The 27,018-nt window shown below is 49.6% G+C and overlaps 1 non-coding gene across 1 annotated transcript; it reads left to right on the forward strand.

The window, feature by feature from the left end:
* Nucleotides 1–18,098: 18,098 nt before the first annotated feature.
* TRNAS-ACU (transfer RNA serine (anticodon ACU)) lies at nucleotides 18,099–18,173 on the forward strand. Its single transcript has one exon. It is a non-coding gene; the product is annotated as a tRNA-Ser (tRNA).
* The last annotated feature ends 8,845 nt before the right edge of the window (nucleotides 18,174–27,018 follow it).

Below are 27,018 nucleotides of genomic sequence, written 5' to 3' on the forward strand. Positions count from 1 at the left end.
CGACGCTGCCGAGTTGGTTGCGCCATGCCGCCGACGGCGCATATGCGGTACCCCTGCCGCCGCCGCCGCCGCTTCATGCCTGGGGGCCGGCGGGCACGCTAGCCATCCCCCCCCCCCCCCCCCGTATCGGAATCGAGCGGGAAAATAATAAGATGGCAAATATCCGTCTCGCATGAAACGGGTGGTCGCGCGCGGAGTATCGGCGCCAATGAGCCGGTGGAATATGCACAGGGTTGGTGAACAGTTTCCGGGTCACAGAAAATCTGCTTTTGGGCTTAGGAGTGGAGAAATTAAGACACCCCTTAAGCTCAATATTTACGTCGGGTTAGGAGGAGTCTGCTCAACACGCAAATGTTGACAAGTGTCAGAAACGCATTCTGTTTGTCTCATATTTAAAGATTTTTATGTTGCGCTAAGTCGCTACGGAAAAGAATGAAACACCAACTAACCCAGAAAAAAGTTTTACAGAAATCTCATCCTTACGTCTGAGTACCTTGATGGCGTCGTAAATTTTCCACTATAATGCAGAACACTTCACGGGCCATAATTATGTGCCTGGCAGGGCCCGGAAGCCTTTTTTGTTACCCGCCCGAACCTGGCCCACTTGCTCCAAATACATTCCCGAGCCCGGCCCGGCCCGAGACCGAGCAAACACCGACGTACCCGGCCCAGCCATTATGCCAAGTGCGCGGAACCGGCGCGGGCCCGGAAACAGTACAATAGCTAAGAGCGCTTCAGTAACGCAATTTTTTTTTGTTATAACGAAATTCAGTGAAAAACAGCCACGTTTTCAGAACAGAGGCGTGAAATCTAGCTTTTGGTTGTTGTAGTTTAAAACCGGTACTAATTGCCTTGACCTGCAATTGTTTTCACCTGTGCGCAAGACTGAGCCCTGCTCAGGATCGTCAGCTTACAGGCCCGAACCCTGCCCGGTTCCGCAGCCGAAAGCACAAGCCCGGCCCAGGCCCGAAAGAACACAGCTGCCCCCAGCCCGGTCCAGGCTTTCCGGCAAGCTCGAGCCCGTGCAGTTCTCTACTGCACTGCTCAAAAGCGGACTGTGGCATGGGGACTTTTCACTAAGCTTGAACATTGAGAATATCAGGAAGCCGTTAGTGGCTCCTTCGGAACGCCTTTCGCCTGCCATAATCATCATCATCAGTCTTACTACACCCACTGCAGGGCAAAGGCCTCTCCCATGTCTCTCCAATTAACCCTGTCTTTTGCCAGCTGCGCAAACCCTATGTCTGCAAACTTCCTAATCTCATCCACCCGCCTAACCTTCTGCCGCCCCCTGCTACGCTTGCCTTCTCTTGGAATCCACTCCGTTACCCTTAAGGACCAGCGGTTATCTTGCCTTCGCATTACATGCCCTGCCCAGGCCCATTTCTTCCTCTTGATTTCGACTAGGATGTCGTTAACCTGCGTTTGTTCCCTCACACAGGCTGCCCGCTTCCGGTCTCTTAACGTTACGCCTATCAGTTTTCTTCCCATGGCTCGCTGCGTTGTCCTTAACTAAGGTTAACCCTTTTCGTTAGCTTCCACGTTTGTGCCCCGCATACGTGAGTACCGGCAAGATACAGCTGTTGTACATTCTTCTTTTGATTGATATTGGTAAAGTGCCATTCATGACCTGAGAGAGCCTGCCATATGCGCTCCACCCCATTCTTATCCTTCTAGTTATGTCCAACGATATATGAGACAGATACTGCGCCATTTCCTTTCCCCAAAAAACCAATTATTATTATTATTAGTTATTTCCCTCTCATGATCTGGATCAGCTGTCACTACCTGCCCTAAGTAGACGTATTCCTTTACCACTACCAGCCCCTCGCTGCCAATTGTGAACTGCTGTTCCCTAGCTAGACTGTTGAACATTACTTTGGTTTTCTGCATATTAATTTTTAACCCACCGTTCTGCTCTGTCTTCCTAACTCATTGATCATGGTTTGCAGTTCACTTCCTGAGTAACTCGGCAAAGCAATGTCATCAGGGAATCGCAGATTATTTAGGTATTCTCCATTAACTTTTATCCCCAGCTGTTCCCAATCCGGGTTTCGGAATACCTCCTGTAAACAGGCGCTGAATAGCATTGACGAGATCGTGTCTCCTTGCCTGACGCCCTTCCTTATTGGAATTTTATTGCTGACTTTATGGAGGACTATGGTAGCTGTGCAGTTGCTATATATATCTTCTAGTATTTTGACATAAGGCTCTTCTACACCATGATTCCGCAATGCTTGCATGACTGCTGAGGTTTCCAGAGTGAAATCCTTTCTCGTAATCAATAAAGTCTATATATGCGGGTTGGTTACATTCTGCGCATTTCTCTATCACCTGATTGATAGTGTGAATATGATCTATTTTGGACAGACAGACAGAAAACTTTATCGCTGCAAGTGAGTTTTAGACCCTGCTGGGTCCCTGGGCCACTGCGCGGCCTCGCACTGTATCATGTTGGTCATGTCGGGACATGACGTCGGCAGCCCGAGTCACCGCAGCAAGCTGCGATGTCGGGTCTGCAAACGTGAGCAGGACCTCCCAGTCCTCCCAGCTCGAGATGGCGTGCTGTTCCTGCGGTGGAGGGTCAGCAGGGCAGCCGAAAATGATGTGGGATTGTGTGGCGTGGGGGTCACCGCATAAAGGGGGAATACTGTTTACGAAAGCCTGCCTGATAATTTGGTTGATTGAACTCTAAGGTTGCCCTGACTCTATTATCGACTCTATTATCGACTCTATTGCTAGGTCCACACGGAGTTGCTCGCAGTTTGAGTCAAAGTCGCCTTCTTTAGAGCAAATCCTACGGAAATGTAGGGACTGACTGTAAGCGATGGAGGTTTTACAATGGCGAGTGTGACTTCTATGTTAGTGTATGTGCTGATGTCGGTCTGTGGGTTTTCTGTAAACCGCTGTCTCAAATTTGTGTTGCGTGATGGTCACCTGGACATCAAGAGAATTCATTGCCGAGGCTGAATGCGTTAGGGTGATATGTTAGGGTGAGCGCTGTTGAAGTCGAAAATAAACTTAGTGAGTTTTTCCTCACCATGTGTCCAGACCAGAAATACGACATTGATGAACCTTCTATAAAATATTGGCTTATATCGAGAACTGTTGAGGAATTTCATCTCAAGTACAGCCATGAATAGTTAGCGTAATTTGGTTGTTTTTGTTGCCATTGACGTTCCGCTTATTTGCACGTAGTGCTGGCCATTAAACTCAAAGTTGTTTAACTCGAGTATCAGCTTTAGCAGCTCTGCAAGCGTGCTGCCGTCAACCAGTTGTTTGGATTCTAAGCGCTCATAAGAATCGACGATTGCTTTGATGTCATCAGCATGCGGTATGTTGGTGTACATTGAAGCGACGTCCAGGGTCACTAGTAAGGAATCAGCTGGAATGACTAAGTCGAGAATTTCACTCAAAAAATGGGTGGTGTCCTTAACATATGAAGGATATAAGGGAGGGATATCCCATACGCGGCTGTCGACATAACTCAAGATGTTTTCAGTAACGGTCCCAATTCCAGAAACAATTCGTCTACCCGGACTGTTTTCTTTATGAATCTTTGGAAGAAGATAAAAACGTCCTGGACTTGAATGTAACGGAATTAGAGCTTGTGCGATCTTGTCATCAATTTTGTTCTTTTTTGCCAGGCTTAAAATAGATTCTGAAACCTTCTTATTATACTCCGGCGTGAGATAAATAGGGAGAGCCTTGTAAAATGAGGAATCAGTTAATTGCCTTTGGGCCTTTTCATCCATAACTACGGTGGCTCCACATTTATCCGCTGGTTTTATTAGAATGTCAGATCGGCTGCTCAGAGCCTGCAATGCATTGCGTTCGGGCATTGTAAGATTCGGGCGGTAAGAGCGTCGTTTTTGAAATTCGGAAAGGCTATCCTTTTGCACCGCCTTTATGCATAAATCTAGACACTTATCACGCTGCGCAGGTGGTGTCCAATGAGTAAAAGATCGAAGTTTTGTACCAGGATATGATTTTTGGGGGCGATCGTGGTAGTATTCCCTCAATCTAAGGTTTCAGGAGAAATTATCCAGACCTTCATAAAGTTGAAGTTCATAAATTGCACCACTGGTGGGGCAGAAGTTCAGGCCCTTTGGCAGCACCATGCATTCATCGTGTGACAAAGTTACCGACGATAAACAACATTTTTCGGAGTAGATTTGGTGACTTTTAAAGTTGATTGGCAGGAGCCTGAAGCGGGTGAACTGATTTTTATATCTGATGCAGAGGTTTGACTGCAGGTTGAAAGCAGCGGACAAATTTCTAAATCTGACGATTAGGGCGGCAGAGAAACCCGTCCCGAAGGAACTTCTTCAACCTCTGGGTTAGGTATGACAGCTGTTTCTTGTTTAGAAACAGCTCTAAAAGTGCAGTTTCGCGATCAGTCAGAAGAACTTCATTGCGTAGCTGAGATTCATTGAGCCCCAAAGCGTCCAGACAAGACTTATCATGTTGGATTACAATATCCTTAAGTTCTCCTGACGCTTTCTGAAGTATATATGTCCTGCCAATGCGTTTTTATAGGAAGGGACAAGTCCAATGTGGCTGGCTTTAAATCTATACTCATGCATTTCGGAATGATATTTGCATGGCTATACAGGTCTAAGGTTTCCACATGATGTTCACATATAGTTATGATATGAACATCATATATTCCCCATATATCCCGGATATCCGAAACCATTTCTCGGTCGGTCGCTTCCTGCGTGATAGAGCAAGGCAACCGCGTTAGGTGGTGTACCGTCGAAATCAATGCGTGTTAGGGGCACGAGTCGGTGACGCAACTCTGCAGATTTCCCGACTAGCGTTGGCACTAATTGTACCCGGCGCTCTCAAAGAAGACCCCGAATACAAAAACAATGAACAGTCAGGGAGCGAAGGAAGCGGGGCATCGCTAAGTATTTTGGGCCGCGGATTTAGACGCGCTATCGTGACGTCACTGTCTCCTCGGTTTCATAATACCCCGGTGCGTGCCAAGTTCTCTCGTAACAGTGGCCTTGCAGCAGATGAGAGCCTGAAATCCCCACCGCCGGCATGGTCGAGTCAAGCAGACACATGGGATACGTGACGTCACTGCAGAAGCACAAGCATGGAAAAGTGAGCGGCTTTTGGTGAGCTCTTGTGGTTCGCTTGCGTCTTCGGTGTCTTGCATGAGTGCACGGACGTCTGTGTATTATCTGTTCGAACTGATTTTACCTCGCAGTCACTGCAGGCAGTGCAGCGTTTTTAAATACTAAGGCCTGCTTCCAGTCGAGCAATTAATGCTATCGCTGCAGGAGTAGTGTTTGCGTTCCTGCACGTCGAGAACACATCGCTAGCCGTGCTTATCATTATCAAGACACCATTTATAGCTTGTCGGCTTTTATTGCATCTGTGGAGCCGGCCGGAAGGCACCCTTTTCCCTTCAGATTTCCGCCGTCGTTTAACGATTTAGTTTATGTAGAAATAATTAAAACGCTCACCTACCAAATCAACACCAATTAACTACAATCATTAAATGAGATTGACCAATTAATGATTGATTGAATGGTTTATTATAATTAATAAATCAAATAATTTTTACGCACCAAAGCGACAATTTAGGCTGGGAAGCGCGTCGTGTAGTGGAAGGCTCCGTTCCTCGCGACCTTCGACTCGTATACGGGTGCTTTTGAAATTCGCCTGGATCGAAATCTACCCGCTGCACAGCCAGGGTCAAACGCCCGACCTCGAGCCCAGCAGCGGACGTCCATTACTATCAATGAGACATCATCGTTGCATATCGTTTCATGACTTAAATGGGCAAAGTTAATCAAGAATTTAGGTTAGCTGTCTCTAACCTGTGACAGGAACACTCTCGACAATGTGTGGAGGGAGTCATGCTGCGCTGCAGCGCCGTTGACAGTATATGGACTGAGAAATTTATTTGTCTCTCATTTATTTCAGTACAGATGAGAAAAAATTAAACGAAGCGAACCTTAAATTACAGAAGTGTCCTCCTCCCTGCCTAACGCATAGATATTGACGGCTGAATGGAGAGCATCAGGAACCCAAAGCACAACTCGAGTGTCCGAGCAAACGCTGGGTGGCCTTGAGGCTTTTCCGAATAGCTGCACTTGGAAAGACACTTGCATTAAAAGAATTCACACTTGAGCCGTGGGATCCATTGAAACCCAAACTATATGTTTCTATCAGGGCGCAGATCGTTTCGCGTTTTCCACACGTTCGCCCGTCACTTTATGCGATTCGCGGTATGATGTTAATAGCAGTCTCAGTAACGGATAACAAGCAACGGATTGTGATTTTGTTCTAAGCGGTTCGATTTGAACACTGCGAATAGGAATAAAACATTTGTCCGTAAAGTTCCAAGACCGAATCCATTAAAAAAAATGCGTTTAACATTGAAATAAATTGTGCAGCACCCCTTCGAAATAGCCTCCCTCTGAGATTTTCGAGAGTCTCTGAGGCCACGGTGAACAGAGGACATAAGGAGTGACGGAACTCTGCGAGTGTTTCGCACATTCAATTGAGGTACAAAGGGACGCACCAATCGTGTCGTATTTCACATGACTTCCTGCGCATCAGCGCGGAAGCAATGCATCTCTACCGAATACACCATAAGACAACTATACAACCTTTGTCCGTGAAGTTCCGAGACAGTCCATTAAAAAAAATGCGTTTAAGATTGAAATCATTTGTTTAGCACCCTTTCGAAATAGTCTCCCTTGCAGTCTATACACAGCCTCCAACGTGTTTTTAGGTCTTAGAAACTATTGGAAAACGCTCCTTTTGGCAGGGATGTCAGCTCCTTTGTCGTGTCGTCTTGAATGGCCTCCACGCTCCCCATCCAGCGACCTTTTAGGGCTCTCTTCACACGAGGAAACAGGAAAAAACCGCATGGGGAGAGGTCAGGCGAGCATGGCAGATGGGGAAGTACAGTAATGCTGTGCTTCGCGAGAAATTTTGTCACGCTGAAAGCAGTGTGCGGCCTTTCGTTATCGTGGCGACGGCGTCGCAGTGCATCACGCATGTGTTGGAGCACGCGGATATAAAACTCTTGACTCACCGTCTGCCCTTGTGGGACAAACTCATGGTGTATGACACCTCTGGCATCGAAAAAACTATCAGCGTCGTCTTCGTTTTGGTCTTCTGTCGCCGCACCTTTCTCGCCGACGCCGAAGAGCTTGCGGACCGCCGTTCGGCGCTCTGATTCGGCACTCTGCTTCTTTGTTTGAGGATACTACGCCATGTTTCGCCTTCAGCAATGATGCTGTCGACGAATCCAGCATCCTTCTCTGCATCGGAGAGCAAATCAGCACTCACTGATGCCGGCGTGTCCTTCTGGTCCTGTGTGAGGGAGTGCGGCACAAGTCTGGCATCCAGCTTTCGTTTCCCCAAGTTCTCAAGCAAAATTTGGTGGCATGTTGTCTTACTCATGTCGAGAGCACCTGATAGCATGCGGACTGTAATAGTGCGGTCTTGCTGTACGATTTCCCTGATCCGAGCCACGTTGTTTTCTTTCCGTGATATTGAAGGGTGCCCCTGCCTTGTGTCGTCTTCCACCGACGTTCTCCCCGAAACGAACCTCTTGTCCCACTCGAAAGCTCGTGCCCGCGATAATGTCTCGTTGCCGTAAGCGTCACGAAGGAGCTCATACGGCTGTGTGGCAGTCTTGCCAAGCTTCACACAGAATTTTATGTTTACACGCTGTTCGAGGTGGACGTCCATCTCTCCACATTCACTCACAGTAGAATGCGCAGACGACTAGTGACAACGTATTTTTTGCATAAAGTGCAATCTAGCGGCTGCCACAGCAATTAACATAAATAGCTCAGGTTAGCCCGAAAATATGGCGCTACACATACGCACCATCATTTGTTTTGGGGAATCATTTCTAGAGAAGAAAATAAATCAGTCTCGAAACTTTACCGACAAAGGTTGTAGAGAAGCTGCTGTCTGTCTGCTTGTCCGTCCTTCCGTTTTACCCAGCTCTCACTGAAGGTGAAGCTTCTTGCGTTGTACCAACGAGCGCGATTCTTGAGCATGCCGAAAAAGAAAGCATGCCTGCCGCGCCTCGCGCCCTTGCTTTCGTTGCGTTCGCCCGCCTCATTTCTGCTTTTCGATTTCTCTTTAGCGTTATTCTTGTTTTAGCGTTATTTTTATGTTCTTGCGTAGCGAATTAAGCGTCGCCACAGAAGCACGCTAACACACACAGCTATGCTCTCACAAAAGCAAAAAGAAAAAAAACGCCTCCAAGAAAAACAGTGTGGGCATCAATCTCGCCATTTGGCTCTCAACAGAAACGGGCCTCTTAGTTGGGGGCGGGGCCAGCTTGTATAGGGGGGGGGGGGGGGGGGGGTCGCCCCGCTCACTCTGTCTATACTTTGCTGCAGGTACTTGCCGCCGTAGATAACTGCCACTTCACTGTGGGTTGCTTCAATCTGCGTGCGCGTTAGGGCATTACATAAGGCTGCCCACCAGGCCATTCCGGGCCATGGGTTTAGCTGGCGGCGTGTTTCGGCCTTGAATCGTGCATACGGTGGGCTCACGGTACCGCGAGGAGAACTATGCAGTAGTAGTGATACTAGTAGAGGGCTAAAATGTCGACATATGTATCACGTTCACAACTTCGGTGGCTTGATGGACGACGTTAACGATAGCTATGCGAATGCCTATATAGTGCATGCGTATGCAAGAGTACGTGTATATAGTTTCTGTACGGTGGCCAGTTTTCCGAAGAATCCAGCTGTGCCGCTGTAGTTTGTGTAATACAAAGCGCCGCGGTGGCTCAGTGGTTAGGCATTCGGCTACTGATCCGGATTCCAGGGTTCGAACCCGACCACGGTGGCTGCGTTTTTATGGAGCCAAACGCTAAGGCGCCCGTGTGCTGTGCGATGTCAGTGCACGTTAAAGATCCCCAGGTGGTCGAAATTATTCCGGAGCCCTCCACTACGGCACCTCGCTCTTTCTTTCTTCTTTCACTCCTTCCTTTATCCCTTCCCTGACGGCGCGGTTCAGGTGTCCAACGATATATGAGAGAGATACTGCGCCATTTTCTTTCCCCAAAAACCAGTTATTACAAAGCGAGATAGAGGGATCGAGGTGGGGATGCTAAGGGGGAGGGAAGCTTAGGTTGCGTGAAGAAAGAGAGAAAGGTAGGAGAGAGAATAAACTTCGGAAGCGGCTCCTCTTTCTTCCTTTCTTCTTTCACTCCCTCCTTTATCTCTTCCCTTACGGCGCGGTTCAGGTGTCCGCCGATATGTCAGACAGATACTGCGCCACTTCCTTTCCCTAAAGAAACCAATTTTCAATTTTCCAATTTTCTGTTTGAGATAAACTTGACACCCCAGGTGCGTCGACGCACATTATCTGTATATGTACGGAATGCTGTAACATATGTACATATAGTGTATTTCGAGAAATCTCTCTTCTAGTCTTTTTGTCTAAAAGATTAAAGACTAAAAGAGATATTTCTTATATATATATATATATATATATATATATATATATATATATATATATATATATATATATATATATATATATATATATATATATATATATATATATATATATATATACAAATATGAAGGGAGCTAACAGTCCCCGAAACCAAGGTGCACAGGGGAATATTTATTTTTTATCATGTATAGTGCTGATCAGTGGGATTATAATACTTGGATTAATATATCGCTTAAAGAAATTACTTATAAAGCAGCAGCAAAAACAACCATGCCGCCGGTGGGATCCGAATATCGCGTCCGGTGCTCTGCCAACTGAGCTACGGCGACGGCTGTCCAATCTGCTGCTTTCGTGGGTATTTATGTTTATTAGGTGTAAGCGAACCTTTAGAGTGTTCACTAGCGCCACTCTCGTCCATAGCGGCGGACGTAGCACGACGTTCTGTATTACCGCGAGAGTGACGTAGAACGTCATCTAACGGCGAGGGTGGAAACTGTGTGAGAGCCCTCTTATGCTACCTATGGCATTAAGACTGCCAGAACCGAGACCTTCGTTAAGCTATTAGCAGACAAAGTAAAAGAAATGAGGGGCTTGTTTGAAAAACCTATGAAGAGAGCTAACAGTCACCGAAACCAAGGTGCACAGGGGAATGTTTACCCGGCGCGTTTACGCACCGCCGGCTCCCTCCCTAACCTTAACCCAGGCCTCCCACTGGCGCCCATTCCAGACCCGAACTGCTCCCTACCCTATTCTCCTTCATGCCCGATACCCCGATCAATTCCTTTCTTCATGTAAGCTCTGCGGGAAACCGGGAGACTTCCTTCATGTCCTACTCACATGTCCTGCCTTCCTACAGCCTCCAAGAACTGCACCGTAGACCATATCCTGCGACGGATCCCACCGGCGACATGGTTGTTTTTTCTGCTGCTTTGTAAGTAATTTTCATTAGGCGATAGATTAATCCAAGTATTATAATCCCACTGATCATCATTACGCATTAAGAAAAACATTCCCCTATATATATAGGAGGTGCTTGAGTCTGTCATCTAGGCGTGGACCTGACAATGAGGCTTGTTGCAGGATGCGCAGCCCGCACTTAGAGTGCTAATTTTGGACTAAGTTAAAATGTCGCGAATGTTAGTTTCGTCGGTACCCGACCCAAGGTGGCTCCGTAAAAGTAGATTTGCAGTGTTCACTTAGAATAAAGGAAGAAAAAGGTGCCGTAGTGGATGACTGCGGAAATTTCGACCACCTGGGTATCTGTAATGTGCACTGACATCGCACAGCACACGGGCGCCTTTGCGTTTAATAATAATAATTGGTTTTTGGGGAAAGGAAATGGCGCAGTATCTGTCATATCGTTGGACACCTGAACCGCGCCGTAAGGGAAAGGAGAAAGGAGGGAGTGAAAGAAGAAAGGAAGAGGTGCCGTAGTGGAGGGCTCCGGAATAATTTCGACCTCCTGGGGATCTTTAACGTGCACTGACATCGAACAGCACACGGGTGCCGTAGCCTTTTGCCTCCATAAAAACGCAGCGTTACGCCTCCATCGAAACGCGGCCGCCGCGGCAGGGTTCGAACCCGGGTGCTTCGGATTAGTAGCCGAGCGCCCTAACCGGCTACTCCCACACAAGCCAGAATTTTCAATGACACATTTGAGTTAGGTTAAGAGAAAAGACCGCTCAAAGCAAAAGCGAAAAGCAAACAACCATGGAATGAGCGTCTTGTAACGACCGTGGTATGCTGGTTTGAGAGAGAGTCCGCCAGGGGCGCACATGGTATTTGAATTAGGCACAGGCCCTTGGCATTCCTGCGGCCTTGCTTGTTTTTTTTTTCCTCGCTCATTTATTTATTTGAAAAATTTTACGGCCGTGCCAACTGGGCAGCGCGCCTGAAATCGTTAACGAGCCCCGAGCCGTGATCGTACACCGTCTCCTACGGCGCACGACCTTCAGTCGGAGTCTATATGCGCGACGTGTTCCTGTCATGCGTTCATTAGCTAGTGATGAATGTACAGGAAGGAGCGCTAATAGAAAAAGGCTCCGCACCGCTCTTGTGGCCGCAAAACAAACGTCCAGCTCGTTGCAAGCACCTTCCGCGAGCGCGAGCGCGCACGCACGCACACACACGCGCGCTCGCCGCCGCGGTGGCTGAGTAGTTACGGCGCTCGGCTGCTGGCCCAAAAGACGCGGGGTCGATCCCGGCCGCGGCGGCTGAATTACGATGGAGGCGAAATTCTAGAGGCCCGTATACTGTGCGATGCCAGTGCACGTTAAAGAACCCCAGGTGGTCGAAATTCCTGGAGCCCTTCACTACGGCGTCTCTCAGCCTGAGTCGCTTTGGGACGTTAAACCCCCATGAACCAAACTAAACCAAACACGCGTGCACGCGTGCATGCACGCACGCACGCACACTGCAGAAAAAGTTCTACGGCGTTCGTCTGAAGACACTCAGCTGCAAGCAGTCTAAATATTATATGCTTACGTTATCACTATCTGAACCAATGACGGAATAAAAATTGCCAACGGTTTAACTCTGTGAAACCTAGTTAGTAGGCCTTCTGATGTCACAACTACCGTTCGACACGCTGAAACCGAAACTATATGAAGAAAGAGCTATAACTCTGTGCTTATGATTGGTTTTGGTTTTAATTGCAATCAACTCAACAACGCTACTTAATCCGGGCCGCTATCCCATTGCATTCACACGACCTAAACTTTCCAGCGGTATATGGCTCGATGCTATAGCTGAACGTAAAAGCGCAAAAAACAAGGACGTAGAATTAGACACACAACACACACACACACAACATTCTACGTCCTTGTTTTTTTTTGCGCTTTTACGTTCAGCATGGTAAACCAACTCGCCCAAACTCGGCCTTTATTGGATGCTATAGCGCAAAGCTGCACTGTGAAGTCGGAAAAACTGCTTTGAAAATGTTTCCTCCCAAGTATTTCTATGGGCGCTAAGCTTACGTTTCACCCAAAGTTTTCCCCCAGTCGTTCCAACTGGCGACAGCAGCGCCACCGCATCTTGCTTACGTCACAGATCGGTGTTGGTTTGCACGGAGGCCGAGGGCGCGGCCATCGCCTTGACGCTCATACACGCTACACAAGATACCAGCATCAAGGAAATCTGTACCGACTCCTAAGCAGCGTACCGTCAATATCAGCAAAGCATTATCACACCAACCGTCCGACGCGTTCTTGCATCAGGACACGCTTTTACCCAAGAGATAATCCTGACGGGGGTTCCCGGGCATGTCTCGATCCCCGGTAATCAGCGCGTTCATGCGCTGGCCCGAGATCTATCCCTCCGGGCCCCGGAAGATCGGACGACCAAACCCATGCAGGAGACTTCGCGGACTCTACTCACATAAAACCGTGACGGATGCAGTGCAGTGGAAACACTATAGAACACCTGCCCCTTCAATGTGCCGCGTTCGCCGATGCTCGTCGCGATATGCTTGCGGCCTATAGGGCGCTGGGCATACTACCAGACTCCCTCAAGACGCTATTGTGGCCGCAGGGCAGTGCGCGCACTCGTGAGCGAACCTTAGTAAGTCTCTGTGCATTCCTCGAACACACGGGCTTGACGTCCCGTCTGTTCTCCGTCAGGTAGTTGCACGCAGTGACCGAACGCTCCGCGAGTTCTACCTTGAACAATTAATAACTGGACGCCCCACTCCAGTTGTAGCCAACACAGTGCTGTGCGCGTTTTAATTCCTCCAACATGAACTAATCACGCACACAACCTGGACACATTTCTTATTGTGTAAATAGTTTCGATGGCAGTATCGATGGCAGATGCCGGGGCTAGCAAAAATCTTTTCCTTCCTTTTTGCTAATATTTTAATCAAAACCACTACCACCACCATTCATTACGAAAAACGCCGCTTGATCCCCACACCACCTCACCGTACACTAGAATGAAAATATGGTGCGGTCTGGCGGCAACTGCAGACATACTGCTACATCTCTCTTTACCTCTTTCATCGCGACCACCCTACCTTGACCCTCCCACTCTGTTCAACATATGGGGTGGCCAAGGATACCATCATTCACTACCTGTTGTTACGTTTCGCCTACGACGCGCGGTATAGCCGGCGCGGATGCAACGGACGCCGGGGCTTCGTTCAAAGTGGCGGTCATTTTGGCCCGTTCAGTGCTGCCGCAACGCCTCCCGCCAAGCGCATCCAGGCAGGTTTCAATGCCACGTGTCTTCGTGTGTGAGTGTGTGTGTGTGTGTGCATATTGGTGCCCACGATTGTCAAAGTGCGGCAGCCGGGGAGAGGAGCTCCCCAACTGGGAGGCGAGGAGGTCTGACCGGCGCCGGCCCGGCGGACGCGTCGCGTCACGTCTCAACATGTCCGTGCGTCGCCGTCTCGTGCGCCTCATCCCGAGCCGTTCCTTCTTGCCCTCGACTCCGAGGGTATAAAGGCAGCTGCCCCGGACGCCAAAGAGAGACTTCGATTTCTTCCGTCGAGTAACGTGGTCGCCCTGACCGGCTGTTCTTTTGCGATGCTAGAATAAACAAGTTGTTCTGTTGGCAGTCGACTCATCCTTTGCCAGGACCTTCGGATGCTTCCAGCTGTGCCCCAGGCCGCCAGGCCAACGCTACCCCTGGGGCTTGCGACCCATTTGCAACACTGTGGAAATGCCCTCATGTCATGGCAGTCCACCCCCCCCCCCCCCCCCCATCCAGCCCATCCTCATGGGAGGCCGCTCTGCGAATTGCTCAACCAGTTGGCCAAAAGAAGGCTAGTGGACAGAGCTCTCCGTGAAGACTTATGGACTTAGGAGCCCACATGCAAGACCTCCGTTTATTTTTTGCTTAAAAATAAAGTTATCACCACTATCAGTTCACGTGAAAAATGAAAAAAAAAACAACTTCTAAATAGTCTATGGAGGCCTCAAGAAAGCGGCCAATTCCAGGTGTGCAACTCAAAGCACCAACGGTTATTGCTTTTACGGGAACGTACGAAGTTTCATACAAGGTATCGCAGTGTCTGAAAATTGTAACATCGAAGCGCTAGGATTTGTTGCATGAGGAATCGAGGAATCACGATTTTTTTTTCGAGGAATCGCATGAAGTCGGAAGCGTAGAAATAAGTATAATAAAGGTGTCAGCACGTGTGTTCCAGAGTATACGCTACCGGATGTGGTGGCAAGCTCACTGTTTTAACAGATATTTTTTATTGCCTTCGCTTTAGCGAACGTGAAAAAGCTGTCCATTTGCGATAAAGTTTAATGGCGCAAGGGTACGAACACAGGAAGACACAGAGACAGAAAGAGCGCCTGTGTCTGTGTTTTCCTGTGTTCGTTCCATTGCGCTATTCAACTTTATGATGAACCAACTAGCCCAACAGCAAGTACTTCTCCATTTGCGATATAAAAATGCTAAAATCATATGAAAAAAATAACCGCTAGCTGTACCACACTCCCAGAAAAAGCAGCGAGTTCTGAATGCACACAAAGGGGTGCATAGCGCCTAAAAGTGTTAAAGCCCAGGAAATCTGTACAAACGCTTCTAGTTTCCATAGCTGCCACCACGAGCTGCGTGGCGCTGAAGGCTAAAAACGCTGCGGGAATATCGAATGTTCGGTACACCCCATTCATTTTCGGCGGCTGTCCGAAATGGTTGGTGTGAGTGCAAGAAGCATTTTATATAGGTGAGAAGAAGGAAGAGTCGGACATGATAATCACCATGTTCGTGATCAATCACTCGGCGCACTCTAGGTTTCTCACAACTGCAAGTTCGAAATATGCATTGTCACATAGTGTTCGCTACCGGCGGCCGAGAGGGCGCTAGTTTCTAATGCCAAGGACAGCTTCGATTGAAACTAAAGTTGCTTTTTGAGGAAAGGAAATGGCGCATCTCGTTGGACACCCAAACCGCTCCTAAAGGGAAGGAATAAGGGAGGGAGTGAAGGAAGAAAGGAAGCCTTCCATAATGTGCAGCGTCCCCTCTACAAACCTGAGGACACTTAGGAGACCTCACTGCAGCCAGCGGGCCTGGCCAACCAGCAGATCGCCGCCAGCCGGGCCGCGTGCGTCATGGACCAAGCAACACCCTCTCAATACCAACACCACATGAACGTTCAGACCGGGAATGGGGTCGTGCGGAGACCCAGGGCGACTGCGGGCCTCGAATTCTCTAGCCAAATTAATTTCACCACACCACCCCACAGGCGCCTTTTGCGTTTCGCCTCCATCGCAGCGTGGCCGCCTGCGTTCCAAGCCAAACAAGCGCCGAAAGAATGTCGCGCGTAAGCGGACTACAGAAGCCAGAGATCGGCCGATTAACGTTTCCCACTTAGTAGATTAATGCTTCAATCGCGGTTGGTATTCAATAAAGCTATTAATCGTCGCTTGAGAAGTTGTGTGAGCCAACCACGCCCCTTCATTATTTGCTGCGCAGTTTTCCGATGGGAAGCTCCTAAGGGGAGAGCTCTCATCTCCGTTCGCTCGGGGAGAAGTCACGTGCCTTGTAGAGACACGCTTGAATTCGTAATCAACGGCTTTATATTTTTAATGCGTGATAAAAGAAACAGCAACCAGCAAACGAAAAAACACCAGCACAGAACACAATGTCTCAACCTTTGGACGAGGGTTGCTGCAATCTACTACTGCTCCGGAGAAAACAGGTAAAGATTAAATATATAGCGCATGAAAAATAAATGGCATAATTTGTGCAAAACTGCATCTTCGTCAATGAAACGTGTAAACTCGCACATCTTGCAACTTGACCTCGTATTTCGCTGGCGAAGAAAAGCTCCAGCTTAGCCATGGTAATGAAGCCTGCGCTTTCGGCACGCGGAAGGACAGCACAGCACAGTCGGGCCCTCAAACCCGGATGCCCTCGCCGATACCACCCAGCCATATGCTGAAATCACCAACTTCTGCAAGGGGACATGACGAGTGTATCCGCCTCCCAACCTCGACCTTGACCGATCGCTCGCAAGCCACCATGCTTCGCAGACTGCAGAAAATTAATTTTTAAGGAAATAAATGGCGCAGTATCTGGCTCACATCTACGCAGACACCTGAACCGCGCCGTAATGTAAGGACTGGCAGAAGAAAGGAAGAAAGAGGTGCCGTAGTGTAGGGCTCCGGAATAATTCCGACCACCTGAAGATCTTGCAAGTTGGATCAAACCCTCCGCGTAGGGAGCTAACGGTAATAACCCCTTGCAGTCAGATATACGTCGCACTGTGTGTCTCCGACTCTGCTGCCTGTTCCTTAATAGAGCATTCTGTGGCTGCGGCTGCGATCTGAGATTAAAATGAGCTACAGGGGCGGTTTCTTGTTCTGATACACTGAATAACCGATTTCATGTTCTGTTACAGGGCTGTCCATTGCGCCCAAAAACCAACACGTCTGGTGCGACTGCTTGTTACATAGGATGCTTGGTTACAAGGCGCTAAAATGCTCTCCCACTCAGCTAGTCGCGCAACCTTTTTAAAATAAACATGCAACCGAAACAATTTGAGATAAGAACTTATCTAATTGAACTGGGCGTGTCTACCATGGTCGCTCTTGGTATCTATTGAGAAAATAAAATGCTGCGGTTCAACTACTGCTGAACCTGGTTAGAGAGCGAACGCTGTGCTGTATCGGGCAACTAGACGCGGATTGGCGCTTGTAACGTTGAGTCCGCTCCGCACACAGAGCATGTGTGCCTGAGTGGCGAACACTGAAAATTGGTTTTTGAGGAAAGGAAATGGCGCAGTAACTGTCTCACATACCTCGGTGGACACCCGAACCGCGCCTTAAGGGAAGGGATAAAGAAGGAAGTGAAAGAAAAAATGAAGAGGCGCCGTAGTGGAGGGCTCCGGATTAATTTCGACCACCTGGGGATCTTTAACGTGCATTGGCATCGCACAGCACACGGGCGCCTTTGCGTTTCGCCTCCATGCATCGAAGCGTGGCCGCCGCGGTCGAGTTCGAACCCGATTACTCCGGATAAGTAGCCGAGCGCCCTAACCACTGAGCCACCGCGGCGGGTACTCTCTCAGGCAGCCCATAAGAAATTGGACAGGCTCTGCTGGTAGCGAGAGCGGTGCTGTAGTTTATATGCGACGCAGTCCTGGGAACCCGCCTTCGCAGCCTACTATGTGTATTGGATTGTGTGTACTGCTGGCTTTATTCTGTCATCAAAACCTGTCATCTTCATCCCCTCCTTCTGTGTGTGCTTTCCCTTCCTCTTTCCCACATCGTGATGTAGACCACCTTTTTTCACATTAAAGATATCTCTTCATAGCTGAGCACACATTCTTTCCGGCTACTGAGCTGGAGCAGCCATGGCTTCGAACCGGGCAGCGGAGGCAGCGTTTCGATGGAGGCGAAACTCAAAAGGCCCTTTTTGCTCAACCACCGCGGCAGCTCAGTGGTTAAGGCGCTTGTCTACTGAGCCATATTACCCGGGTTCGAACCCTACCGCGGCGGCCGCGTTTCGATAGAGGCGAAACGCGCACAAAATTTTTTTTGTGCGCGTTTCGCCTCCATAGAAACGCGGCCGGCGCGGTCGGGTTCGAACCCAATTTTGTGCGCGTTTAGCCCCCATAGAAACGCGGCCGCCGCGGTCGGGTTCGAAAGCGGGTACTCTGGCTCAGTAGACAATAAGGTGGTACCGGCATACCCGCCGCTGTGGCTCAGTGGTTAGAGCGCTCGGCTACTGATCGAGAGTTCCCGGGTTCGAACCCGACCGCGGCGGCTGCGTTTTTATGGAGGAAAAACGCTAAGGCGCCCGTGTGCTGTGTGATGCCAGTGCACGTTAAAGATCCCCAGGTGGTTGAAATTATTCCGGAGCCCTCCACTACGGCACCTCTTTCTTACTTTCTTCTTTCATTCCTTCCTTTATCCCTTTCCTTACGGCGCGGTTGACGTGTCCACCGATAAGTGAGACATACTGCGCCACTTCCTTTCCCCAAAAACCAATTATTATTATTATTATTATTATTATTATTATTATTATTATTATTATTATTATTATTATTATTATTATTATTATTATGGTACCGGCATCAATTTAGAAAGATTGGCTGGTGTAGGCAGCGTTCGCGTCTGCAGGCGACGCCAGACTGGCTGTTCTCTGGCAGCGAGGGATGGGAGGGGTGGCGGGTAGATAGGCTCGCAGCGTGGGAGTATTCCGTGTGCCCCCATGTAGTCACCTTAGCTCTCTGAACATCCTTTAAAATGGGCGTTGCTGTGTCTAAATCAGCTTCCCATTGTTTTCAACGACCTCGTAACTTCCATGTTTCTCGATCTTACTTACCATGGCATTATTTGCAATTTTGAGTTTGTTCTTCCGCGTATGCACTTAACTGAACATGCAGGACATGAGGTTGTCGCAGGTTTCTTCGTGGAGCATAGGTAATCCATAAAGAAATAATTGTTGGACCTCCGACCGTAATTTTTTTTTATGCGAGCGATTTATGGGAACACCCAGGCTTAAGAAATATTTATTTCTTTATTTAGATCTTACTGTTAGCCGCATCAGAGGCTGTTACAGAGAAGGGCTAAATTGACGCCTCCCCCCCCCCCCACCCCAGAAAAAAGCATGATAAAAATGCAAGCACAGGAACTTAAAATAAACAAATTGAGAAAAGACATTGCCGCCACACTACAAGACAGAATTTCGAGTGCCAAGTCGACAGTACATTCTAGGCAGTATTCATGTATAAAATACCAATTGCAATATTACAATTGCGCAAGGCAAATTGCGAAAAAGAGGAGGTGTTTCTAGCAGATATTAAAACAATGAAAAATTACACTAATGAAAATGCTATAAAAATAATACATGACCATGGTCAAGAAGGATGAGCTGTACTTGGCCTCGATGGTGGTAGTGGTTTTATTAAAAATAATAGCAAAAAGGAAGGAAAAGATTTTTGCTAGCCCCGGCATCTGCCATTGATACTGAAGCACCTGAGCTGGGGCAGCGGAAATAAAGGATAGCAGGCAGAATGGAGAAATGAAATGAAAGAGGTGAGGGGACAGGAAGAGAGGATAGGGGGAGAAGTAATATGTACTAACTATTTACACAATAAGAAATGTGTCCATGTTTTGCGCGTGATTAGTTCATTTTAGAGGAATTAAATCACACATGCGCACAGCACTGTGTTGGTTACAACTGGAGTGGGGCGTCCAGTTATTAATCGTTCAAGGTAGAACTCGCGGAGCGTTCGGTCACTGCGTGTAACTACCTGACGGAGAACAGACGGGACGTCAAGCCCGTGTGTTCGAGGAATGCACAGAGGCTCACCAAAGTTCGCTCACGAGTGCGCGCACTGCCCTGCGGCCACAATAGCGTCTTGATGGAGTCTGGCAGTATGCCCTGCGCCCTATAGGCCGCGAGCCTATCGCGACGAGCACCGGCGAACGCGGAACAGTGAAGGAGCAGGTGTTCTAGTGTTTCCACTGCACCGCATTGGATTGGATTAGATTGGATTGGTTTTTGGGGAAAGGAAATGGCGCAGTATCTGTCTCATATATCTTTGGACACCTGAACCGCGCCGTAAGGAAAGGGATAAAGGAGGGAGTGAAAGAAGAAAAGAATAGGTGCCGTAGTGGAGGGCTCCGGAATAATTTCGATTACCTGGGGATCTTTAACGTGCACTGACATCGCACAGCACACGGGCGCCTTAGCGTTTTTCCTCCATAAAAACGCAGCCGCCGCGGTCGGGTTCGAACCCGGGAACTCCGGATCAGTAGTCGAGCGCCCTAACCACTGAGCCACCGCGGCATCACACACATCACTCGTCGCGATTCCGTGACGCACCCGTCATTCCCCGGGCCACACGCAGCCAATGCGCGCGCGGAGGATCATTGCACGTTGTGACCGTGTAAGTGCGCGACAGCCGGTGACACTGTCGATGCGCTCACCTCCCGCAATGCGTGGGTCGGGGTGCTGCTTTCGGAGATGGTCATGGATGGCCGCACGCACGTCCTCCAGCGCAAGGGGCAGATCGCTGACAGGTAGTTGGTGTGCAGCGGTCGCGAGGTCGTCAGCTTCTTCGTTGCCTGCGATGCCGCAGTGACCGGGCACCCACTGTGCACGCACGGCACAACCTCTCTGCGCGAGGCGCTCGATGCGCGAGCGAATTTCCCCGCACTAGTGGGGTACCGCGGCCGTTAGATTGCAGGCGGCTGAGGGCGGCGCGGGAGTCGCACAACAGAGCACTCCTGGGCGGCAGAGGGCCAAGGGTGAGCAGCAGGTCCAGCCCGAGCAGGATCCCCATCAACTCCGCCGTGGTGGAGGAGCCCAGGAATGCTGCGTGTTGCTGGCTGTGCAGTCGCAGGGCGGGGTACTTGGCCTCGATAGAAATCAATTTCGTGATGGACTGCTAAATGTATCATTTGTTAGTGTTTTCCCTCCCCTGACTGCATGCGGGAAATTATATACCTAAATGTGCCGCAATTCTTTTAAATATTTGGAATGTTTTGCGCGCGTTTCTTTTTAATTGATATATTTTGTTTAAGGGGGACAAACTGAACATCTACTAGGGAGGTCTGAAGAAGATGAACAGAAGACTGGGCAAGTTGAGTTGATTACGATTCATATATAGCGCGGAAAACGAGGACCAACGAAGAACCAGACAGCGCGAGCACTGACTTTCAACTCAACTTTTTAGTTGAACACATTTATACCCTTCCTGCAAATAAAGTTAAGAAAAGAACCGAACCGTTGTCTGGTTCTTGGTTCGTCCTCGTTTCCCGCGCAGTTCTACTGTTTTTCATTGCGTTGTAGCGAAATTCCTTTGCGAATTGCTGCCTCCAGATGTATGCACATGAACAACGCGGGAAGTCTTGCGGCGTTGGGCAACAGCTTTCGCTGCTGAAGCTCGTCCGGAGACCACCCACGCTTCCGTTGCGCGTCCTCAAATATAGACTCGTAGAGGGGCGTTGTCGTCCACGCTGAAACGTGATCAGCGTCCTCACGCTACCACCATGCAATCAAGGACGACGCGCTCAGCAAAACAAGTCTTATAGTTACGGACTTGAGATAAGACATCGCCCGTGGTTATCGACAGTGATTTCACCGAACTCCTGGTTAGAACAAAGACCCGTGTCGACTGCGCGCGCTGTCTCGATGACTATCCGCAGAGCAGCCGCAGAGCAAATTATGCGCTGACCTAACGTCACCATCATCATCACAGTGCGAGCGTTCGATTCCAGCCGACCTGACCTGTGCCAAGTCATTGCATTCGGCTGCATCGAAAGAACCAGAAAAGAACGTTCAACTCATGAAAGCATCTTCTCGCTTGGTTCTAAGGGGATATTGTATGGAGAAGCGCACGATTATTGCATTCGCCTAACGATGCTGTAGAGTGAAGGCTATGTTCTCGCGTGCTTTGATCTCGACTCGAAGGAACCCTGGAAGCATATTTAAAGCCGCCGCGGTGGCTCAGTGGTTAGGGCGCTCGGCTGCTGATCCGGAGTACTTGGGTTCGAACCCGACCGCGGCAGCCGCGTTTCGATGAGGCGAAACGCAAAAGGTTCCCGTGTGCTGTGCGATAATAATAATTGGTTTTGGGGGGAAGGAAATGGCGCAGTATCTGTCTCATATATCGGTGGACACGTGAACCGCGCCGTAAAGGAAGGGATAAAGGAGGGAGTGAAAGACTAAAGGAAGAAAGAGGTGCCGTAGTGGAGGGCTCCGGAATAATTTCAACCACCTGAGGATCTTTAACGTGCACTGACATCGCACAGCACACGGGCGCCTTGGCGTTTTTCCTCCGTAAAAACGCAGTCGCCGCGGTCGGGTTTGACGCAGGAACTCCGGATCAGTAGCCGAGCGCCTTAACCACTGAGCCACCGCGGCGGGTGCGATGCCAGTGCACGTTAAAAAAGATCCCCAGGTAGTCAAAATTATTTCAGGAGCCCTCCATTACGGCATCTCTTTCTTCCTTTCTTCTTTCACTCCCTCCTTTATCCCTCTCTTACGGTGCGTTTCGGGTTTACACCGAGGTATGCGAGACATTTACTGCGCCATTTCCTTTCCTCAAAAACCAATTTTCATTTTGACTTTCGGCAGTGCAGTGAAGCGCTAGAAATTTCCTTGGAGAAATCGGCTGACCGAGCGCGAATAGTGGGTTGTATCGTATGAAATGACCCACTATATAGTTCTGGCGTTGGTATATCGCCACACAAACAACAAAAAGACTCCCATTGTCATTTTTTATCCGGTGGGAGAAGGGGAAGTCCCACTTCATTTTCGTTTCTTCTTTATCTCGTCCCATTTTTTTTCCCTTGGGACATGACTGTGACCGTGCCCCCCGAAGCCGTAGGGTGGCATCTCTCATGGACAACAGAGGAGGTTCGATCGAAGTATAATAACCCAGAACTGAGGTTAACTTTGGACAGGCCACTGATCGAAGGCTTCTTTCGAGGCCTCTTCAAACGCTGAACCCCTGTGTGCCATTTGCTCGCCACAGCCAGGAAGATATGAAAAGTTGATTCTTGACCTTCGTCTTGTCTGCTATCCTCCTTCTCAGACGCTTGAGCGCATTATAAATTTCGCCAATGCATTCTCATGCCCGTCAGAGCGTAGTAGTAAGTGGTTTTATTAAAAATACTAATAAAGAAAGATGAAAAGATTTTTGCTAGCCCGACATCTGCCATCGATACTGAAGCACCTGAGCTGGGGCAGCGGAAATAAAGGATAGCAGGCACAAAATTAGATAGATAGATAGATAGATAGATAGATAGATAGATAGATAGATAGATAGATAGATAGATAGACAGACAGACAGACAGACAGACAGACAGACAGACAGACAGACAGACAGACAGACAGACAGACAGACAGACAGACAGATATATAGATAGATAGATAGATAGATAGATAGATAGATAGATAGATAGATAGATAGATAGATAGATAGATAGATAGATAGATAGATAGATAGATAGATAGATAGATAGATAGATAGATAGATAGATAGATAGATAGATAGATAGATAGATAGATAGATAAAGAGGAGGAGGGAAAGGCAGGGATGTTAACCAGAAAGGGTGTCCGGTTGGCTACCCTGCAATGGGGAAGAGGAATTATGGGACTAAAAGTAGGAAGAGAGAAAGGGAAAAAGGCATAACACATACACACACACACACACACACACACACACACACACACACACACACACACACACACACACACACACACACACACACACACACACACACACAACGCTGTCACAATTTGTCACTCACTCCAGTCGCTCTCAGGTAGGCAAAGAGTGCCTTGTATGCCTTGAGGGCAGTCGACTGCTGCGGCCACGTACCGAGGATCTTTTGGACAGAGGCACAATGGGGAAATTAAATGAAGGCGGTGAGGGGACAGGAAGGGAGGATACGGGGCAGAGGTAATATACACCAACTACAATAAGAAATGTGTACAGGTTGCGCGCGTAATATGTTTACGAAATAAGGATAAAAACACAAGTGCACTATGTACGTACACTACAGCTGGGGCCGCCGCGGTGGCTCAGTGGTTATGGCGCTCGGCTGCTGGCCCGAAAGACGCGGGTTCGGTCCCGGCCGCGGCGGTCGAATTTCGATGGAGGCGAAATTCTTGAGGCCCGTGTACTGTGCGATGTCAGCGGCCGTTAAAGAACCCCAGGTGGTCGAAATTTCCGGAGCGCTTCACTACGGCGTCCCTCACAGCCTGAGTCGCTTTGGGGCGTTAAGCCTTCCTAAACCAAACCAAACTACAGCTGGAGTGGGTCGTCCAGCTGTTAATCGTACCGTCAGAACGGCGCAGTGTTGTTTCTCGCGCGAACGCCGAGTGTGTGTCCGTGTCGGGGAAGCGCTGTCGCAGCAGAGAACAAGGGACAGCCCTTAAATCTACGTGCGAATACCGCGCGCTTCATACCGTGAGAAAACGCTCTCAACCAGCGCGCGAAGTATGCCTCGCCTTTAAGTCGCCGCGGCCTTCACAAGTACATTTTTTCATCCTCGCGCTGTAGTACGCCGCGCGCAGGTGCTAGCGGACGACAAGGAAACGTACGGCGCAACGCGCGCGCTCTGCACTTTTTGGCGCAGCCGCCAAAACCGCCGCGTAGTAGGAGTCAGAAAAACTCCTTTCTCTTCGTTGGCACGGACAAATTGAAACGCCTCTGGCCCCGTCAGGAGAGGGCGCGACCGTCAGCCCCTGCCGGCGGCGCCGCGCGCTAGAGACAGGGGGCGGGGGGCTGTCCCAAAACAATGCGCCCTGCGGCGGCATCTCCTGGACCAGCGCGATGAAGACAGGCGCGCGCGACAAGCCGTTGGGGGGCGAGAGTTTGTAGGGGGAAGGAAGCCCGTGACCGGTCTGGATGCCTGCCCCGACGCGGGTGGTCCGTGGCGGCCATGCTTCGTTTCATCCCCCCCCCCCGCTCCACCCTCAGGCAACGGAGGAAGGAGAGGGGGGGGGGGGGGGGGACGCCAGACCACCGCCATTCCGACCGCGCAACGCTCACCGCTGCTAGTCCTTCACCGAACTCGCCTCGGAGCAGCAGCAGAGCGCGCCAAAAAGGCACGTCATGGAGCGGTGGTGGTGAGGGGGTGCAGCTAGCAGTGCGCGTGCTGCTGTCACGCACTTGCTGAGCGCGCAGAGGACGGACTGGACCGCTACGCCTTTCGAAACCGAAACCCCCGCACGGCGCCGTGCTGCCACCCACACGCAAGGCTGCGAAAAGCCCCAAGGCGGCCGCCGCCTGTGAAGAATAGTGATAACGGTTCCTGATGTAAGATGGCGCCACATGGTACAAATTGAGATTTTTATGGTGGTACGATCTGCTTCAAAAATTAGGCCACCCTTCCGCCCACTTTTGTGGCTAGCTAATAATTGCGCTATCTATGTATTTGGAGCCTAACTATTGTAATTTATGTTCTACCGTTATTTTGTTTTCAGTGTTGTTTGGGAATGCGCAAAAACTTGTAAACCTGAGCAGAAATTTTCAAAAGCGGAACAAACGCAGAGCCGACGAAACCTTACCCGCGGAGCGAACCACCGAGTGCGGGCGTTCGTGGCACTGCAAAGGCAGCCCGAAAATGAACCGTTAACGGTGGACATTTTACCTGCAAAGAAACATATCCCTAGGGCGTGCTTTGTCATTTTTCCAAGCAGACGTCATTGGGTAGTTCAGCTCGCGTTTTAGGCAGTTTATCACTGTTCTCCGGAGCCCCAATAAATCAGAGGCGCCTGTAGTTGTACGACCAGAGCAAGCCGCTTTTACCACAGTATAATCTGTTTACGCAGCAATGCTTCATGTGGGCCGCACGTGCTTCAGGCGTAATTGTGCAGAGCTGGACGGAATTATTGGTTGCGCAGAAAAAATGGGGGTAAGCTAATAGATACCGTTAGAATAGGGTGACGTCATCGGTTAGGGCATAGAGGAATAGCGGGGGGGGAGAGGGATTGTCCTTCGCCTAACCTCCCCCCCCCCTCCCCCGCGCTATTCCCACCCCAATGGGCACTGAAACCCCTTTGGACGTCCTGTGGATGTTTAGGACATCCGTGGGACGTCCATGTGAGTTTCAACGACCACTATCCGATAGCGGCACCTTGTTCTAGAAGTTCCTAATTACTACTGTTGCTTTTATTATTCGCTCCCAAGCAGCATAGGTAGTCGGCCCCATATTGGAAATGTAATGGCAAAGGCTGCTCCTACAAAGGATCAGTGTGAGACCATTCCTTTACAATATTAGGCCAATTACCTGTGCTGCTTGGATATTGTATCAAGGTAGCTATGGTGAATTTAATTTTGCGGTTGGTACACATGAACCCTACGCTGCTGAAAAAAAACGCGACTTGAAAAATGAATAAAAAAGTAATGTGCGACATTAGCTTACCGTCATACTCATTAAAACTTTCAGCGCTTAGTGTCTCGTCGCACGATTCTACCTTTTCTTCTCAGGCACGCAGCTTAATTTCCCCGACTTATTTTGCCTCAGGCTCCAATTACCGCCGTCATACGTGCGTGCGCGCACCGCCGCTTTCCCAACGCTGCCTGATGAAGATGTCTCCCTCTGTAGCCTCGAGCAGGTGGGGGCAAAGTCAAGCATTTACGAGCAGTAAGACCCGTCGGAGAATAGACTCAAAGAAGTGGAACAGAAAAGGGGACCCCGGCCATTGTTGCGGGGAGCCAGCGGCGCGGCGATTGCACGCAGCACGCTAGGGGTGCCCACGGGCGATTCGCTGGCGCGCGCGCTTGCCCGCACCCTGGCGTGTTGCGTACACCGCGTCTCCTGACACGTCCGAGAAACATCTTTCTTTTCCGAAAGAGCCGATCCATAAAAGCGGCCTCCTCTCCTAATCCGCATCTTCGAGCGTGCGATTATGAAAACTTCATCTCGCTGTGTGGTCCGTGCGGCAGAAAAGCACAAAGCACAAAACACCTCCTCGCTTGGCGGAGCCACCGGAGCAACGAGGAAGCAGGCACAAAAAGAACCCCCTCTCCGCACCCTCTCTTCATCGTCTCTAGGCGACCGGGAACCAATAGCGTAGCCCGAAAGCCGTCACGTGATGGCTACAGTGGCGCTCTTCTGGACAGCAGCGGCAACGCTCGGCACTTGT

Source organism: Amblyomma americanum, chromosome 11 (assembly GCF_052857255.1).
Source record: "Amblyomma americanum isolate KBUSLIRL-KWMA chromosome 11, ASM5285725v1, whole genome shotgun sequence".
NCBI classification, from domain to species: Eukaryota; Metazoa; Arthropoda; class Arachnida; order Ixodida; family Ixodidae; genus Amblyomma; species Amblyomma americanum.